General features: G+C 38.5%; 1 protein-coding gene and 1 long non-coding RNA gene across 3 annotated transcripts in view; one reads left to right on the top strand and one right to left on the bottom strand.

Annotated features, from left to right (window-relative positions):
• The window catches only part of LOC111851973 (neurexin-2-like), a gene marked incomplete at its 3' end in the record, with an annotated part of 418,474 nt that overhangs the window by 242,252 nt on the left and 157,395 nt on the right, over positions 1–18,827 (bottom strand). The window lies entirely within an intron of this gene.
• LOC140593228 (uncharacterized) lies at positions 616–1,939 on the top strand. Of its 2 annotated transcripts, none has more exons than XR_011993481.1 (3): positions 616–797; positions 1,000–1,282; positions 1,384–1,939. It is a non-coding gene; the product is annotated as an uncharacterized lncRNA (long non-coding RNA). The 2 variants fall into 2 exon arrangements; XR_011993480.1 differs by having other exon boundaries at positions 1,000–1,057.

Raw genomic sequence — 18,827 nt, forward strand, 5'->3', positions numbered from 1 at the left:
GCAAAATATCCTTTCGAAAGAAAATGGATACTGACTAATATCTACATTATTCTTGTTTTATCAAAGGATTGAAGGATGAGCCCAACGTGGTGGAAGAAATGTTCAGTGAGGAAGAAGAAGCAGCAATTATAAATTTGGTTTTACAGTTTTTTCCAATTGCTAACACACTAAAATCTAATGTAAAGCTCAACTGCAGAAACTGACACTCAGAGAGCAAAATCTCTCCTCACATTTGCTATATTCAAAACACAAATCACACCTTTGAACACAATAAGCAATTAACTTGACTTCTTTTGCATTAGAGTGCACACACTTTCCTACAGAAAACACAGGAATCTCACACCAAGACACTTTTAGCCATTTCCAAACACACCCAATCAGAAAGCCACACCCATGTGCCCATTAGGCTAAAACAAATGTCACCTGGTCAAACACCTGACTGCTTATTAGTTAACTCAGCAATCAGAATGTGAGAACTATAAAACTCCACAGATTTACCAACACTAAAGAACAATGGAAGCCGGAGGGAGAGGAAGAGACGTTAGAGGTAGAGGACACGTAGGAGGTGGAGGTGGAGGAGGAAGAGGAAGAGGAAGAGGTAGAGGTAGAGGTGCACAGAGAGGTGAAAGAGGACAAAGACAAAGAAGACAAGCACTCTCCAATGAAATTCGGGCAACATTAGTCGACCATGTTATAAATCATGGATTGACAATGAGAGAGGCTGGACAGAGAGTCCAACCCAACCTGAGTCGATTTACTGTTGCTTCTGTCATCCGTACATTTCGACTTGAGAACAGGTATGTTCTGTAACACCCACTCTGTATATATACAGCAATTCAAAGTATCTATGTATATTGTATATAGAGTAGGCTAATACTGCATTCTATATTTACAGTATATGTGTATGTGTTCTTTACTTGTACAATACTACTGCATAATCTTCATTATAAGCAAGAGAGGCTGCATACCAATATATACAATATATACAATATATATAAGGACTGAGAGACAAGTAGGACGTGGTGGAAGAGGTCGGATGTTCACAGAGGCACAGGAGGTAGAGATCATAAACATGGTTTTGGCCAATAATGCCATAAGACTTAGGGAAATTCAAAGCCACATCGCGAGGGACGACACAGTTTTTGGCAACATTAGGCAAGTTGCCTTGTCTACCCTCGCTCGTGTTCTCCAGCGACACCAGGTACAAATGAAACAGATATACCGGGTGCCTTTTGAGAGGAACTCCGAAAGAGTCAAAGAACTGAGGCACAATTACGTGCAGGTAACTATTAGACTACAGGACGCTACATATAATGCTGCATTTCTCCAGTACTAAACATAAACCTAAACCATTGCTTATGTAATCTTTTTTTTTGTTTTCAGACAGTGCTGGAAATGGATTCAAATGTGATCCCACATGAGTTCATTTTTATTGATGAGGCTGGCTTCAACCTTACCAGAACCAGAAGAAGGGGAAGAAACATAATAGGTCACAGAGCTATTGTGAATGTTCCTGGCGTACATGGGGGAAACATCACAATGTGTGCTGCTATCACAGGACATGGAGTTCTACACCACCATGCCATTCTTGGTCCATACAACACAGGGTTGATCCTGACATTTCTGGACAGATTGAGAGACATCGTAGAACAGGCAAACCACACAGATGATGAAGGGCAACAGCACAGATATGTTGTAGTGTGGGACAATGTGGCTTTTCATCGTGCAGCCATGGTGCAAAATTGGTTTGCCAACAACCCACATTTTATAGTGCTTTACCTTCCCCCTTATTCTCCATTTCTGAACCCAATAGAAGAGTTCTTTTCAGCATGGCGTTGGAAGGTCTATGATCATCAACCCCATGTGCGTGAGGGGCTTCTACAAGCAATGGAGGAGGCATGTGAGGAAGTTGACGTAGGAGCCATCCAGGGATGGATAAGACACTCCTGATGCTTCTTTCCTCGCTGTCTAGCAAGGGAAGATGTCGCATGTGAAGTGGATGAGGTGCTGTGGCCAGATCCACTGAGAAGACATGACGCTGCATAAATCTTGTTTCGTTGTTCATTTGTTTTTTCGTTTGCACGTTTCTCATTCTGTTTTCAAAGGTTTAGAATTTGTTGAATTGTACAGTAATATGGATTTTGTTGGTTTTTCTGTTGCAAATTGTAGCTAAATAAATGATTTGTTTGAACCTAATTTATTTCTGCACATATGTCTCTGTGTCCAATTCTCAGCATTTGCAGTTCTGACAGTCCCTAAAGAGATAAAAGTGTTTTGTATTTTACATAGTGGTGTTTGGTTGGTTGGAGGAAAAAATTTAGGCATGGGAAAGAAATGTTTACTATTTGGGGCAAAAGTTTGGTTTTCATAAGTGTTTATATAGTTTTGACTGGAGAGCTTCATTTTGCAGGATATGTGAGGTGTTTTGCTCTTTGGGTGAGGTGTTTTGTGAATAATGTGCATGCCTACATTATTTAGTTTTTTTTTACTTTTCTCCATAAAGTTTTGATTTGCATTGAACGTCCTTTGCCTTACTTTGTTGTTGAAGAGTGAAATAAGAAGTTTCAATCACATATGTTTCTGCTCATATGTGTCTGTGAATTTGCAACAATTTCTTTCAGTATCAAAAGACAAACATGTTTTAGATTACACATGTTAGTGTGTAGTTGGTTAGATCAAAATTTAGTGTTTATTACTTGGGGTAAAAGTTTGATTTTCATAAGCGTTTATATAGTTTTGCATGCAGAGCTTCATTTTGCAGGATAGGTAAGGTGTTTTGCTCTTTGGATGTGTGATTTTGTGAATTGTGTTTAGTGATTTGAAGTTTTGAGCCCTGTTGTCAAAATTGTGCTTAAGCAATTGAAAAAAAACTGTAATAGTAAGACCAGTTCATCCTTGTTACTTCTACTTCATTTATTATTGTTTGTCATTTTTAAATTAATTTTCCACAAACTCAATACCACATTAAGGGCAGAATTTAATGTGTATATTAGAGTTTTTTGCAATTGCTTAAGCACAATTTTGAAAAATGGCCCGGGTCTCCAAAACACTTCAGACAATAAGCACAACATCTCAGATCATTTGCAAAATGGAACACTTTAGTCAAAACTATACAATTTCTTACAAAAACCCTATTTTCTTGTCATAACAAAAACACATCCATCATACAGTCTGATTCTGTTTGAATGAGTTAAACACTCCTCTGTTCAGCCTAAAACAATTTTAGCATTTACACAGAGAAAGTGATAAAAATAAATTCACCAACCTACATGACACCAATTGTGCAGACCAACAAAGATATTTATTTCTTTTCATGTATTCAAGTCAGACAGTATGGAACATTTCAACAAAACATGCATAAGAAAACATTTTCCATTTATCATACAGTATTACTGAACATACCATTCTACTGTAGGCTAACAATGGGAACAAAAATTTCTTATGTTCTTAACACAAAGCATCCAGTTCAGAGCTGAAAAAAAGAGAAAACTAAACACCATCTCTCCTGCTAGCTGGATCTGGCCACAGGGCCTTGTCAACATTACAGGCTATGTTTTCATTTGCAAGGCAACGTGGGAAGAATCTTCTGGAGTGACAAATCCACCCTTGTATTGATGCTACATCAGTTTGGTCACAGGCTTTCTCCATAGCTTGATTGAAGGCATCTGCATATATGACCGGAGATCATACACCTTCCACTGTCATGCTGAGAAGAACTCCTCAATGGGGTTTAGGAAAGGGAAGTATGGTGAAAGGTATTGGACTGTAAATTGTGGTTGTTGATGAAACCAGTTTTGAACCTAACCAAAATGATGAAAAGATACATTTTCCCAGATGACAATGTATCGCATCTGGTGCCTTTGGTTTGCTGCTGTGATTGTGTAATCTGTCTAAAAGTGTAAGAATGAGGTCAGTGTTGTAAGGACCCAACTTGGCATGATGGTGGAGGACCCCATTCTGTGAAATGGCAGCAAAAAGGGCAATGTTACCCCAAGTGATACACTGACAATAGCCCCGTGGCCAGTGATGTTTCTTCCCCTTCTCACTGTTCTCAGGTTAAATCCAACCTCATAGATGTATATAAATTCTGCCGCCCATTTGCAAAACTCTCTGAAATGGACGGCTATACAGTAAAATCACATGTACAGTTACAAAAGGTTATCAGTGAACAAAACTTATCTCCACATATTCACGCTGCAGGACTTTCACCCTATCTGAATTTCCCTCAAATGGCACTCTATACAGTTGTTTCAGGTTTATGATCTCTCTCTCTTGCTCCTGTGTGAATATGGGGCCCCTCCCTCCTTGGTGTTCTCGACATTCAATCCTATCTAGGCTAAACAAAATACATGTAGCTAACTGTAAAGTGATACAGGAATAGATACCAAAACTGTTGATATACATAGTATATGCAGTAAGCTATGGATTTTCTGTTGACAGAAGATTAGTTTTTTACCTGTGCTTTTGACAAAATGTCTGAACTACTGATGCTACCGTGTACCTGCTTAGGTTAAGCTGTACCCTCAGTCCAGCCTCCCTCAGTGTTAGGCTGTGGTTTATTACATGATCCACTAGTGTAGCACGAATCTGGGCTGGTGTTTTGCTCTTTGAGTGTCAGGTTTTGCTAATTGTGGGAAAGTTTTGATTTTAGTGTGTAAGCAATCGCAAAAAAATTTAATGCATATAATAATAATAATCATCACTTTATTAATCCCCGGGGGGAAATTGTCTTTTTTACACCTCCCTCAACTTGCTCTTGGTAAGCAAGCTGTCCGTGAAGGGCAGCCACCCATGGCAGCACCCAGGGAGCTGGCGGTTGAGAGCCTTGCTCAAGGACCCACAGATGTGCTGAGGCTGGGTTTAAACCGCTGACCTTGTGATTACAGGCACACAGGCTTAGCCCACTGAGCCACACACTGCCCCCTAATATGACAACCATAATCACCCTTTTGAGCTGCTGAGAGAAAGTGCCTCTTTGCAAGATGCTTTTATTTCTACACAAATATCAGTCTGGATTGTCCACTGACAATGTATTTATCTAGGTATTTGTTTGTCTGTGATTTTATATTCTTTTATAAATTTGCTTGCATTTTGAGTACCAAGCAGAAAGCTCTACATTAGCAGCAATGCTGACATTTCCCCCCTTGCTGTTCTTGGCAATAATGTCATATGACATTCTTTATCTGACTGCCTTTTCAACGATTCAGCTGCACTCTCCAAGACTGACAAAGTGATAGAAAATGGAAACTCAGACACTTGATGGGTACAAGGAAATGCTTCAAATTGTTTTAGTAAGGAAGAAAATTAAGTGAAATTCTCTCATTTCAATTGCCATGCAGCATACAAGAAAAAGGAGGTAATGAGAAACTAGAATTATTTAATGTAAGCTAGGTTTAACTTTAATCTAGACTAAAATCAAAGATAAATGGATCTTGTAGCAAGTCTGCTAATGTCATTTAAAAGTGCAGTTGCAGAATTCCATTTTTTTCATTTTTTTGGCCCCCACAAGAGGAAAATTTATTTAGTCTGGCAGAATTACTGACATAAAATAGCGAAAAAAATGATAAGAAGAAGAGAATTAAATTATAGTTTAAAAGAAACAGACAACCAGAGGAGAAACAAATGGAAAGACCACATGAAGGTGCTTTACTTAACAATGTTTGCCTCTGTCCTACCTGCATTAAACTTCTAAAGCAGGGGTGGCCAATCTTATCCGCAAAGGGCTGGTGTGTGTGCCGGTTTTCGCTGCAGCTCCCTAACTAGATTACTAATTAGAGGACTCATTGTGCTGAAGAGTCCTCACACCTGGGTTTGAACAGCTGACCTAAAGGTTACCCCAAAAACCTGCAAACACACCGGCCCTTTGCGGATAAGATTGGCCACTGCTGTCCTAAAGTCTTCATCATTCAGCTTTATAAAAGAGGAATTTCACTTCTTTTCCAGACACATGTGCTTTAAGCTTCTTTGCAGAAGCCATGGGATTTATCTAAGCTGTTATACTGTAGGACCAGAGATGGTATCATTGATTTTCCATTATGACAATAAAAATACCATGATTAAAAGTGTCACAAATACATCCATGCTTGAACTGCATTTTGCAGAGGGAGCTTGCTGAAATTGTATTATCTAGTCTAATATCATCCCAAGCTATTAAACTGATATGAAAGCCTTTGTTTCATAATTCTGCTATGGCATTTTGACAGATGTCCCACTTTAAAAAAGTCTGGTTATTACCAGGACCCAGAGGTGCAATTGAACAGGACATGCAGTACAGATCCATGAAGTGACACAGCTGATAAATTCAGTAGCATGGTCATCTCTTTATCACCCATATCACAAAATTTAGAGTCCATTTCCCTGGACAGATATTCAGCACCTGTGCTGCCATATGGAAAAAGAGCTACATACTCAAACATAGAGAGTTAAGGTCCATTGAGGGCTCCTAATCACACACAGTAGACCAGTTCTTCGCTGCCTGCTCCAGCACCTTCCATTCCATGGAACACACAGCCACTCTGTTGACTCCAACAGGCTGACTAGAACTATTTTTTTTTACCACCAACTAACATTGCTTATAACATCCATGACATGACATTCGGTGACTCTACCACTACCTTACAATCCAAATCTACATTTTTTTTTTTAACTTTTAACTATTTTTTACTAATACTTTCTCCTTTAATACATAAGCAATCAAACCCCTGAACAGAACCAATATAAACAATAATGTTTGGGAATTACAATTCAAATAGTCCGTATATTGTCCATCCCATTCATGTATTCAACTGTCCTTTCTGTCATCTTTGTCACTGTTTTGTGTCTTGAATAGTATCCATTTCTTCCACTTGTCCTCCAACTGAGTTTCTTGAAGTCTTAACCGATGAGTCAATTTATCCATTATATTTGATATAATGCTGAAATAATTCTTATCTTTAGTCCTTTGCATGCATTAATTATAATTTGGATCACACCATTCACTTCCATTGAGGGATCAGTCTTGATCGCTTTCCTATAGGAATCCCTTAACTGTAAATACCTAAAATATTCTCGTGCATCTATATTGTTTTGGTCTTTCATATTCTGGAAGCTCACCAGTCCCTTTTTATTCTAACATACACCATGTCATAACTCCTTTGTTTGCCCACTGTTTGTAACCTTTGTCAGCTCCAGCTGGTTTAAATTTACTGTCAAATGCCACCCATTTGAGCAAATTAACTTCTCTCACCCCCTGTGGTTTTTCATAATTTAAAATCATAAATCCAGAGTATATGTTGTAATCAAATCTACATGTGTTCTAAAACTCTTGTAAATATCCTTGTCTCCTATAGTAGTTTGCACAGGGCACCCTCCTATCCTTCAACTTTGCTGAGTACTCTGGTTGACACCAACATACAACATATCTCAACTGGGCTGCATTATAGTATTCTTTCAGGTTTTATCCCTGAAGATTAGTCTCTTCTGGTATCTCGAGTTCTTTAGTTAGGAGTTGCTCAAGATACCAAGTTATAGAGCCCCCTTCTGTGTTAAATTCGGATATTATTTCTCCTTGATCGCCCTTCAAGATCAGTTATCTTTTCTTGCATCTGCCTTGTATGCTCCCACACCACCATCCACACCTCGTCCGTATCAGTCCTCCAATCCTCAAGTTCGGCTTTGCGGGATTGTGCTTCCGTTATGCTCACTTGTTGCGCCTGTAACTCGCGGTAATTTTCTGAGACCTTTCGTTCTACTTGGCGGAGACTGGTAATTTCTTCTTTCAATTCTTTCTTCAATTCATCTTTAAAAGTGCTAAATTCTTCTCTTAATTCCTGTGAGAGCTGTTTTATTTCTTTGCTAATGTTGGCAAAACCGGCTCATATTGTTTCCGATTGGCTCCATTCCGCACTCTCCTCAGCAAGTGCAGTATGTTCGTTAGCCTCGCGTTCAGCATTTATATCCATTTCGGACTGTTCTTGTATTTCGTTTGGCTTCTGGTCGTCTCTTCGACATCTTGTTTTATAACCTCTTCTCATGCCTTATGTTGGATATCGAGTTATGCGTGTTATGAGGGTTTGTTTTGACCGGCTAGGAGGAGCTGGGTAATTATGCTCCTTCTCTATTCGCCATCTTCCCGGAAGTCCCAAATCTACATTTTTATGGTCAAGAAATATATTAGTAATCAAACCCTATTATTTTCAAGAAATATCTGTTTATTTCATATTTCATATTTCAATATATCTGATTATTTCAACAGTGTCATTATAAGTGTGAGTGGTTAGAATTCCCAAAGTAGATTTCATGTAGAAGAAGGGACAGGAAGGTGATATAGGTGATCCAAAATCACACTGATTCACTTCATCATCCTTATCAGACCCCTGTTGTCCCGCTCAGACCAGGCTACTCTTTCCAATGCTGTAGAATTCAGCTCATTATGGAGTCTGCCCCACTGCTTCTGTCTAGTGTGACACACCTAGAGAATCTTCCTTGGGAGCCAGCCTGGGGGCATCCTTCTAAGATGCCCGAACCAAACAGCTGACCCCTCTCAATCCAGGCGTAGGGCCACCCACTCCCCAAACCTCTAATGAGAAACCTCATGTTAATAACGTTTTCACAATTTGTTCAGTCATTAACCAGAGCTTGTGGCCTGGACTGTGACAAATTAGCTAAAAAAACATGGGTCTTGTCTGACAATTTAGCTTCCACTTTACCACAATAGACTTGTAGTCTGACCTGCAGCCACCAAACTGTTCTGCTCATCTTCTCCCCTGAGTCTGACATGATTGTATATTAATTACTAATAACTAAAAAATAAAACTGACTGCTAGAATGCACTGATAGAATTAGGATTTCCTTTACTACGAGTATAGATGGGAACATTCAGATTTATTAGATTTTGAGTTGCATTATGTAGAAATATCCTGTCATTCTTAGTTCTTTTAGTGATTCCTCAGCTTGTGACAGTAGTTGCTGTATTAGGATGAATTCGCGGACGATTACGTCACCCACGTGGCATGGAATTAATCCTTTTACTATAATATTCTGGGAAGTTGTAATTGTGGATTACTTCTGATCGTGTGTGGACTGATCATCCTGAAATTCAGATCAATCGTCCATGATTCACCCCGAATGTTACTAGACTGCACGAACACGTTACTTACCGATCCCCTGTAAAACCTAATTTTGCCATAAATAACTTGCGCTCTTAAAAAGAAGCTGGGATGCTCATCTGGGCCATTAGATCAGCATGCAGAATTCTTTTCTTGGTTTCAGGAGATGGGGAGGGTCGGTATACAGCACCCTATATTGCCTTTAGGGGGGAACAGGGAGGCATTGCGCAAAGACACCTTGTGCAAGGACGCCTATTGTAGTATGTTATTGCAAGCAGCATCACTCAGACAAAAGTGGGAATTGGAGTACATATTGCCTGGGGGGAAGGGGTGAGCCTGGCCAGCTTACCCCCTGCCCGCACGCAACTCTAAATTTACTATAAAGGAAGGGGGAGATCCCAATACTGACCGGAGCTCAGCCGTGGGATAGAGCGCGCATCGCCCGGCACTTTCTCGGGACTCACGTGTTGGTCTCCTGCCAGGACTGAAAAGGGCTCCCCAGTCCATGTGTGAAGGTGGGTGATGATGGCACGTCCGAGTGTAAATAGCTTTGCAGCTGCATATACGTTTAATTGACTAATGGGGATTAATTATCACCGCTCGTGATAATAATTTGCATTGTCTATATTTTATTATTTCTTTTAAATATACCTTAGTTCGTATGATATATGCTATTCTATATCCCTTGTGGTACAAGGTTATTTTGCATTGCTTTTAATTGATATATTGATATTGATTTTAATGCAAAGTTATCTTGTATTACTTGTATTAAAGTGTTTTTGAGTGAACCTAAGCATGCCTGTTTGTTCCTTCGAGAGTCCCATATCCCTCTCTCATCCATTTTAATACAGTTGCTCTGTTTTTCAGCCCTTTCCAGAGAACCAGCAGTTGCAAACGCAGTAATAACACAGTCCCCTGGGAACAGTCTGTAGCCCTGGGCAGTCGCATAAAGCAGATCAGTGGAGCAGCATCTGGTGTTGGGCTGCCACATTTCTCTCTACCTCACAGGACTGCATACATAACAAAGCTAATGGGAGGGTCTTGGCCCCATGAATCAGTACAGGGCCCCGACCACAAGTGTACATCAGTTAGGGAACCTGATGCCAGTGTGTGTTTTGCAGTAATTTTGGGTCATTCATTTTGGGCATTGTATTTGAGAACTTGGAAGTGATTCATGACCTCTACCTCTGACCTTTGAAAGTATGTGTAGTATGCATTGGTGGGTTGATTTTACAGAATAACTAATCTGTTAAAAATACTTTGAAACATTTTACTACCCAGTCTATTTTTTATTGTTTAATTAAAATCAGTATTAATCTTTGGTTACCAGGCTATATATATTGCCCACTTATTTAAATTTAATTATAAGGATGTGCACTGCAAGCTGTTTCCTTTTCATCTGTGGTTTATTACATGGTCCACTAGTGTAGCACGAATCTGGGCTGGTGTTTTGCTCATTGAGTGTCAGGTTTTGCTAATTGTGGGAAAGTTTTGATTTTAGTATGTAAGCAATCGCAAAAAAATGTAATGCATATGACTACCATAATCTACCTTTTGAGCTGCTGAGAGAAAGTGCCTCTTTGCAAGATGCTTTTATTTCTACACAAATATCAGTCTGGATTGTCCACTGACAATGTATTTATCTAGGTATTTGTTTGTCTGTGATTTTATATTCTTTTATAAATCTGCTTGCATTTTGAGTACCAAGCAGAAAGCTCTACATTAGCAGCAATGCTGACATTTCCCCCCTTGCTGTTCTTGGCAATAATGTCATATGACATTCTTTATCTGACTGCCTTTTCAACGATTCAGCTGCACTCTCCAAGACTGACAAAGTGATAGAAAATGGAAACTCAGACACTCGATGGGTACAAGGAAACATGCTTCAAATTGTTTTAGTAAGGAAGAAAATTTAGACTAGACTGAAGTATTTGTGGTATGCATTGGTGGGTTGATTTTACAGAATAACTAATCTGTTAAAAATACTTTGAAACATTTTACTACCCAGTCTATTTTTTATTGTTTAATTAAAATCAGTATTAATCATTGGATAAGAGTTACCAGGCTATATACATTGCCCACTTATTTAAATTTCATTATAAGGATTTGCACTGCAAGCTGTTTCCTTTTCATCTTCATGGAGTGAAACTTGTTTAGTTTAGTAGACTAACCAGAACAAGGCAGCTGACAAACCAGCCCAACCAATTCTCGGCTTGTTTGATAATTAAAGTCATCACCTGGGACTCATAATTGAGAATGTCTCTGTTTCCCTACACAATTTCTTTTTATCATACAGTTCTATCCCACTACAATGACTGCAAAGATAATACAGTGGAACCTCGGATTACGAGTAACGCGGTTTACGAGTGTTCCGCAAGACGAGCAAAGATTTTTAATAAATTTTGACTTGCAAACCGGGCAAGTCCTGGTTTACGAGCGCCAAGTATCATCAAAAATCATATGGCACACATGCGCTCCTTGTTTTTCTTGTTTTTACGTGCGCTCAGCTTCAAAACAGGAAGCGCATGCGTGTGCTTCTTGTTTTGACGCCGAGCGCACGTCATCACAACTGAACCAATGGTTATTCACTTTCTCACGCTGCGGAATTGTGGGTAAACGTCTCCCATGCTCGGTCTCAGTCGGCATGCCTCACTCGTATAGTCAAAATTTAGTAGAAAAGCACCACCTGAATAAGGGCGTAGCAGTGCGAGTGATGAATCTGTTTAACGACAATGCAATGTCCACATTTTTGCGAAATCGAAAAGGAGGCAAAAGAGGCTGTCATTGGATGGGTTCCTTGTTAAAGTCGCACAAACAGAAAAAGATTCCAGTGAGCCAACAGATAGCAGTGATTCTGTTAATTATAGTGAAAGTCATCCTACAAAATAACCCTCCTCTTCTCCTTTCTCGTCTCCCTCACACCATCTACGATTCTTTTCAAAGGTAAAGTGCAGGTTAATTTGTTTTATGTATTTTTACTTTATATTTTGTATTAATAATTTTTATATGAATATTTTTGAGTTGTGGAAGGGATCATATGAGTTTCCATTATTTCTAATGGGAAAATTCGCTTTGATATAGGAGTGCTTTGGATTACCAGCATGTTTCCGGAATGAATTATGCTCATACTGTAAACCAAGGTACCAATGTAAATATCAATTTAGAATCTGTATCTTGTCAAACTAAAGTTGGAACATTTTGAACTATATGATCACTGGCTTTAAAGGCATTATAAAGAAATGGCATCACAAGTGGGGCGGCTTGAAAATGCAGTGCCTAGCAGTTTTTCAATATAGTAAAATATATTAATCCTTTATAATTTTGTCAGTTATATTATTTATGTGTCTTAAGATTTACATTCTATTTATTTCTTATTTCCACTATGACCGACATTTTCTGTGACATAACAGTAAAATCTGCAACAGACACACTTTATAAAGCACTGGAGGGGCCATGGACCTTTTTTTATTTTTTTATTTCAAATAATGAATCAGGCTCACAAAATCATGAAAATGTGCACATAATTTTCTTTTTTCATGTTCTCAAACTGTTATTTCGAGCTTTCGAATTTAGTTCTGCTCACATTATGGTTGTGTTCTTGCCTAGAAAAATCTGCCCTCAAAGCCTGAAGCTGGAGTGAAATGCATAAATACTATAGATTTTACAGTAGAATACATATTTGCTCTTTGTAATAATGCACAATACGTCTCTCATTCAAATTTTTTCTTATTTTGCTAGATGTGCCACTTTTCTAAACAAAGTTTCAATAAGGGGTCATCTACTTCTTAATATTTCACATGGTAATGACCAGTATATGTATGCATCTCTGAGCCCATATCTTTATAGTAATGCATAGTATTGTCTTCCAATCCAAATTTATTCTTTTGTATAATTTTTAGTGGACAAAAACTATGCTTCGTGGTCATTTAGTTGTCATGACATATTTCTCCCATGAACATCATAAAAAGAATTTTCCATTTCTGCCACACTAGCCATTCTCTTGTCTTGTACCACATGGGATAAGCTTTGCTCACAACCCGAATCCCGCATCTTCGTCTTCGCCCCCTAAAATCCTTTTGGCAGTTTTCCCTCTTCGGACCACCGTCAGTAGGTACTCACCACGGCTAACTGAGAGCATCCCACAAGGCTTGCCTTTTTAGATATACTCTTATCCAGTCTTCTGGTCAAATTGTTTAGCCCTTATCAAAGCGACTCAGATACCCCTACCCATGTACTATACGCAGTTGAGAGCAAAGTTTGGGGTTTCAGTGCAGGGTCAGGGTATTTATGAGCCACTGGAACACTTTGCTGTGACTCGTCTTAATGTAATGAAGTAATCTGCGCCTGTTCTTTCATGTGCCACCACTGGAGTATAATATCAAATAGAGCTATCCTTTTCACAAGATCAAGGGCAAAGTGGTTTTGCTAGTTTCGTTTTCAGGCCATGTACATTGCGCTTTTCACCAACAAGTATAGCGTGTAAAGTCAGTACTGCATTGTTAAACAGTATTTAAGTGGAGCTTTTGGAAACAGGCGAGTGCACGACGCTCGTTACGGATACAAGTACACACTCAAAGTGCACTAATGGTTTTTTGTTAATTTTATCTTATTTATATACGTTATAGAGTACATCTGGTCCTTTTACGTAATTAGACTGTGTAATGAAACACCAAAAGAAAAAATATATATTTAGTATATGTCAAGTAAAGAACAAACTGTATCATTAAAAGATCTTTTGAGTTCATTATCAGAATTAAGCTCAAACTGTAACTGAAAGCACATTTAGACTGCTGAAAATGCGTTTCAGATATTTAGATAAGTCAGGTGGGTCATCACAATACAGCCCTCTGAAGGTGGCAGCATTCTTTGTGGCGTGTTGTGTGTTGCATAACATTGCCATGCATGGTGGATGTAATTGGACATAAATGAGGAGACATTAGAGGACTTTAGAAGGTGTGATGCTGAACTGCATGTGCCGATGCCAACAAAGGAGTGTTTGCCGGCAGCAGCGCGGGCAAGGAGGCATCAGCTGGCAGAAGAGCTGAATCGTCTGTAGCCTGGTAAGGAATCTCAATTGTGTGATCTAGAAAAATAACAATCCTACTGCCATTTATTTGAAGATTTTAAAGCAACACAAAAACTGCAGGTTGTGTTTTGTTTAAATAAAGATTACACTTTTATTTATATTTTGCGAACTGCAGACCCAAAATTAAAATAAAAAAAGCACACAAGCGTAATAAAGTCCCCGTTCCCAGCTGCTGCTCTTGTTCAGCAGCGAGATTCTGTTTTTCCCATATTCTGACACCATTATGCTACTTTCAGCACTGAGCAGAAAATGATGCCAGAAAATGAGGACACACTGGCTGCTACTTCATCCCATGCTTGCCTCACCTTGAAAGGCTTAGGTCAGTGTTTCTCAAACTGGTCTTCAGGGACCCCAGACGGTCCACATTTCTGCTACCTCCCAACTCCCAGGGAATTGGGACAGAGCAAAAACATGGACCATCTGGGGTCCCCAAGAACTGGTTTGAGAAACACTGGCTTAGGTGGTGCTCCCATAGATGATATGCTTGCTGCTTTTCACCTTGCCCACAAGTACATCCGTTTCCTTGGGCGAAAAGTGATCTGGCTTGCCAGGCAAATGCACCATTGTAATAGCTGTCTGCCCTAGATCATGTGCCTCTGCCTGTTAAAGGTGAAGTGATGCGCCATCCCAATTGGTTTATTGCTTTTTACACCCATAACACACTTCTGAATAATTAATAGAGTTGGGACAAGCTTTTTGCAAAGTCTGGTTTTTCCATCATCAAATTAGCAAAATGAATTTGTACACACCGATAAATGTTAGCTGCGCTTTATGCTTCGCGTTAGATTGTCACAATTGAGCCCCAAGTGTCTTTTCAAGTCATCCTTTCCTTTGGTGTCACTAAGTGCTTTTGTTTCAATTCAGCTCAATTTCAGTTTAATTTTATATTTCACCTTTCACAGGGCGCTTTACATGGGTGTGTTGTGAAACATTCCTGCATAATATACAGTACTTTGCAAAAGATTTAGGCAGTCTAAGAAAATTACATTTAAATGATTTTCATGTTGGTGTAAAACTGTGTTATTATGTCAGTCAAAGTGTGCCAGCTGTGCCATTTCAAAGCCTCTCCTAAAATCACCCCAGTATTTGAAGCAACCATCCAATATACCCATGTATTTTCTGGCTCAACCATTACCCCACCTTGTATGGCTATTCAATACAATTAATTAATTAACTGAGCTGGATGTGAAATGTAACAAAAACATAGAATGCCTGGGGTGCCTCTGTGGAGAGGTTTGGGAACTGAATATCAGTAAATGTTTGGAGAACAGAGGAAATTCTAGTTAGTTTTTTTTGCATTATTCTTAATTTTCATGTTATATTGTTAAATTCAGTTTTTTGTTCCGAGCACATATACCCTTACTACTCAGACTAAAAATTTTAAACATTTCCTTTGACTGCCTAAGTCATTTGCCATGTGCTGTATGTTGTTTCCATTCTGGTGCAGTTTGTCTCAAAATTTGAACTGGTCCAAGATCTTTACCCAAACAATGTGATTGGTTGGAAGTTTGGAAAAGATCTGGTAAATAATTTTTGAATTATCATGAATAAGATGAAGTGTTTGTGTCTGCTGACTGCCCTTCTCTTTGCCATCACTGTGCAGCGCTGCTGCCAGTTTTGATGCAATCTGTCTCAAAATCTGATCATTTTATTTTGTCACCAATACAATCAATGCCTGCAAGGCTTGAAAAAGATCCGTCAAATACATTTTGACTTATCATCTTAACAAGAAAGTGTCTATGGTGGTGGCGGACCAGTCTCAAAAACCATGTGTAATGATTCCCTGTTTGGGAAATACAATCATTGACATAGGATAACACAATGTATCTACTTTTCAAGTATTTCTGACAGAAAAATAGCCAAACTGACTGTAAATGTATTTATTTCAATAGCTCATTTATTGTTAAACTAACTCAAGTTTAAATACAGAAAATGTTGATCTACAGAGTAGATCCTTATTCTACATACTGGTTGTTTAAGGAAATATACATTTCACTGTGGCTTTGCACTTTAGCTTAGGGAATTTGCCACATTACACATGCTTAAATCAAATGAGCATCTGTGTCATTTCAAATTAGCATTTTAAAGTTTGATGAGTCCCCCCAATGTCTTGGGTCTATGACACTGGATCATTGTAACAACTTAAATTATATAGCTGTTACATCACCATCAGGATTCACCAATGGTGAATGTGTGTGTATGAGTATATGACTCTTGTTGTCTAATGCAGAGAAATGTGTTCAATGATTTATTTTCATCCTCATTTACTTCTAATATATATTTGTTGCATAAACACTCCGGCTTTCTCTGAATCATAGTGTGAGCTGGGCATTCTTTTAAAAAAGGCATTCATCTGGGTATTCACACAGGCGTCATTGGACCTTGATTACCCTCATTATTATAGCAGGAGTCCTGAAATCAGAATACAGTGGTACCTCAGTTCTCGAACTCATTATAACTCCAATTTCTTAAAAGTCGAACCAAGCAGTTCGAAAAAAAATTACCTAGAACCCGATCTGAATCTCAGAAGTGAAACGGTGAACGCCGACCTAAGATAATTTATACGCGTGGGAAAATGAGTCACGCTGCACGTCTCTCAGCAGAAACAAAGGGTAATGCTTCAGTCTCAGCCTCGCATTCACTGTGATAGCATCGTGCATGTTTACACTAGCTGAATACATATACTTAGTCAGTAAAAATACATTTAGACAATGATAGACAGTAACGGTAATTATTATATAAAAAAATGCATTTTAAAATAAAGATTTCTTATCAATTATTTTAATATTAATAATAAACCATTAATACATTTAATTATAATAATATTGTCGTGCCCAGCGGGGACGGAGACTAAGGCGCAGACATCAGGGTATCGGGGAATACGGGGTTTAATTACAGGTAAGGCAGGCAAAGCACAGACGGACAATACAATGACTGGACTGGGGAAACAAACTGAAACGAGGACTAAATACAGAGGACTAATGACAACAACCAGAAACTGCTGATCACACGGGGATTCCACACAGGGTTAACGAGGGGGCGTGGCACATGGAAGGAGTAGACGATCGGGGCAGGACACATTGTTTGGATACATTTATTTTCTTACTTTAAAAATTACTGTTTTGATAAATATACTTAGATGTGTTTAGTACAGTATATGCTCTTCTTGTTTTATCCGGTTCATTTTGTGTTTAAATGCTAAAAAAAACATATTTCGGTGTAATTTTTTGGGGCCAGGAACCAATTCATTTGTTTCCCATTATTTCTTATGGGGAAAATTCGATCAGAACTCGAACTTTTTAGGATTTGATCCGGAGTTGTGAACGGATTAAGTTCGAGTTCTGAGGTACCACTGTAGTCCTGTTAAAATGCTCCACTAGAGCAATTAACAAACAATGCCCGAGGTTCATCACATGTAAGTCAGTGATGCAGGCTTTGTTATGGGTTCTCCTAGTGCACTTAAAAACATGATAAGGAAACAACAAGCAGGCCGGAATGCAAATAAGCTTTCATTTAAAACTGACTTTCCATGCCAGTGAGAACAGCATGGAACCCACCTATTGTAATCAAGTGAAATCAGGGTTATCTGACTAAATTATTAGCTTCCACAGAAATTCATATGGAAAAAAAATAATTTTGCATGGAAGAGTTATCACCACATGTGATTATCACCTCCCTGGTGATGAAAATCAACAGAGGAAGATGGGTTTAGAATGTTCATTGATTGCTAAATACATGACTTACGTGAAATATTTCGTTAATAATTTTTTTTACTTTATTCTTATTATGTCAACAGGAGAGTGCATCTGATCCATAATCATGCAAATTTAAAATTATGTAAATTTATTGGGCAGAGTGGACTCCATATCAAGGATCCATTTTATGCTTTCAACAATTTTAAACAATTTAACTATAATTCACATTATTACTATTTACATTTACGGCATTTGGCAGACACCCTTAGCCAGAGCAACTTACATAACTTATTATAAAAGTAATATTTCTGTCTCTTCAGTCTTTATCTACATGTCTGTAATTGTAAAAAAGCAACATATATACACACAAAAATAAACACTGGCCTCCTGTTTGGTTGACAACATTGGAATTCACATGCCCTCCTAGTAACCAAACGGTCTATGAGAAAATGGAGCCTGAATCCTAACAATGAACTTAAAGCCAACTAATAAAAAATGATGCATGTTTGGTTTTTCTCTACACAGACCCTATAGTGTATTTACAATTAAGTCATAATTATTAGCCCCCTGTCCAAAATTGAACAAAACTAATTTTTCTGAGAAAACATGACTGGCATTTATGAGAACTGCTTCCAAAGGAACAAAGACACAAATTTCCAAGAAGTTTGCTGAAAATATTTTACTGATTCACTGAAACACGGAAAGCATGACAGTATGGCTAAAATTATTACCCCTCTGACAATTAATAGTCAATAGTGTAGCCCTTCTGACACATGACTGATAGCAACCTCTTACTGTAGTTTCTCACAACATTTGCACAAGTCTCCCGAAGGATATTAGACCATTCCTCCAAGGCAGATTGCTTCTCCAGGACCTTGATTTTGGTGTTTCTCAAAGAATTGTGGACCAGATCTTCTTTCTATATTGCGCCATGTACCCAAACAAGGTTTCTTGAGCCAA

This window comes from Paramormyrops kingsleyae, chromosome 10 (assembly GCF_048594095.1).
Source record: "Paramormyrops kingsleyae isolate MSU_618 chromosome 10, PKINGS_0.4, whole genome shotgun sequence".
Classification (NCBI taxonomy): Eukaryota; Metazoa; Chordata; class Actinopteri; order Osteoglossiformes; family Mormyridae; genus Paramormyrops; species Paramormyrops kingsleyae.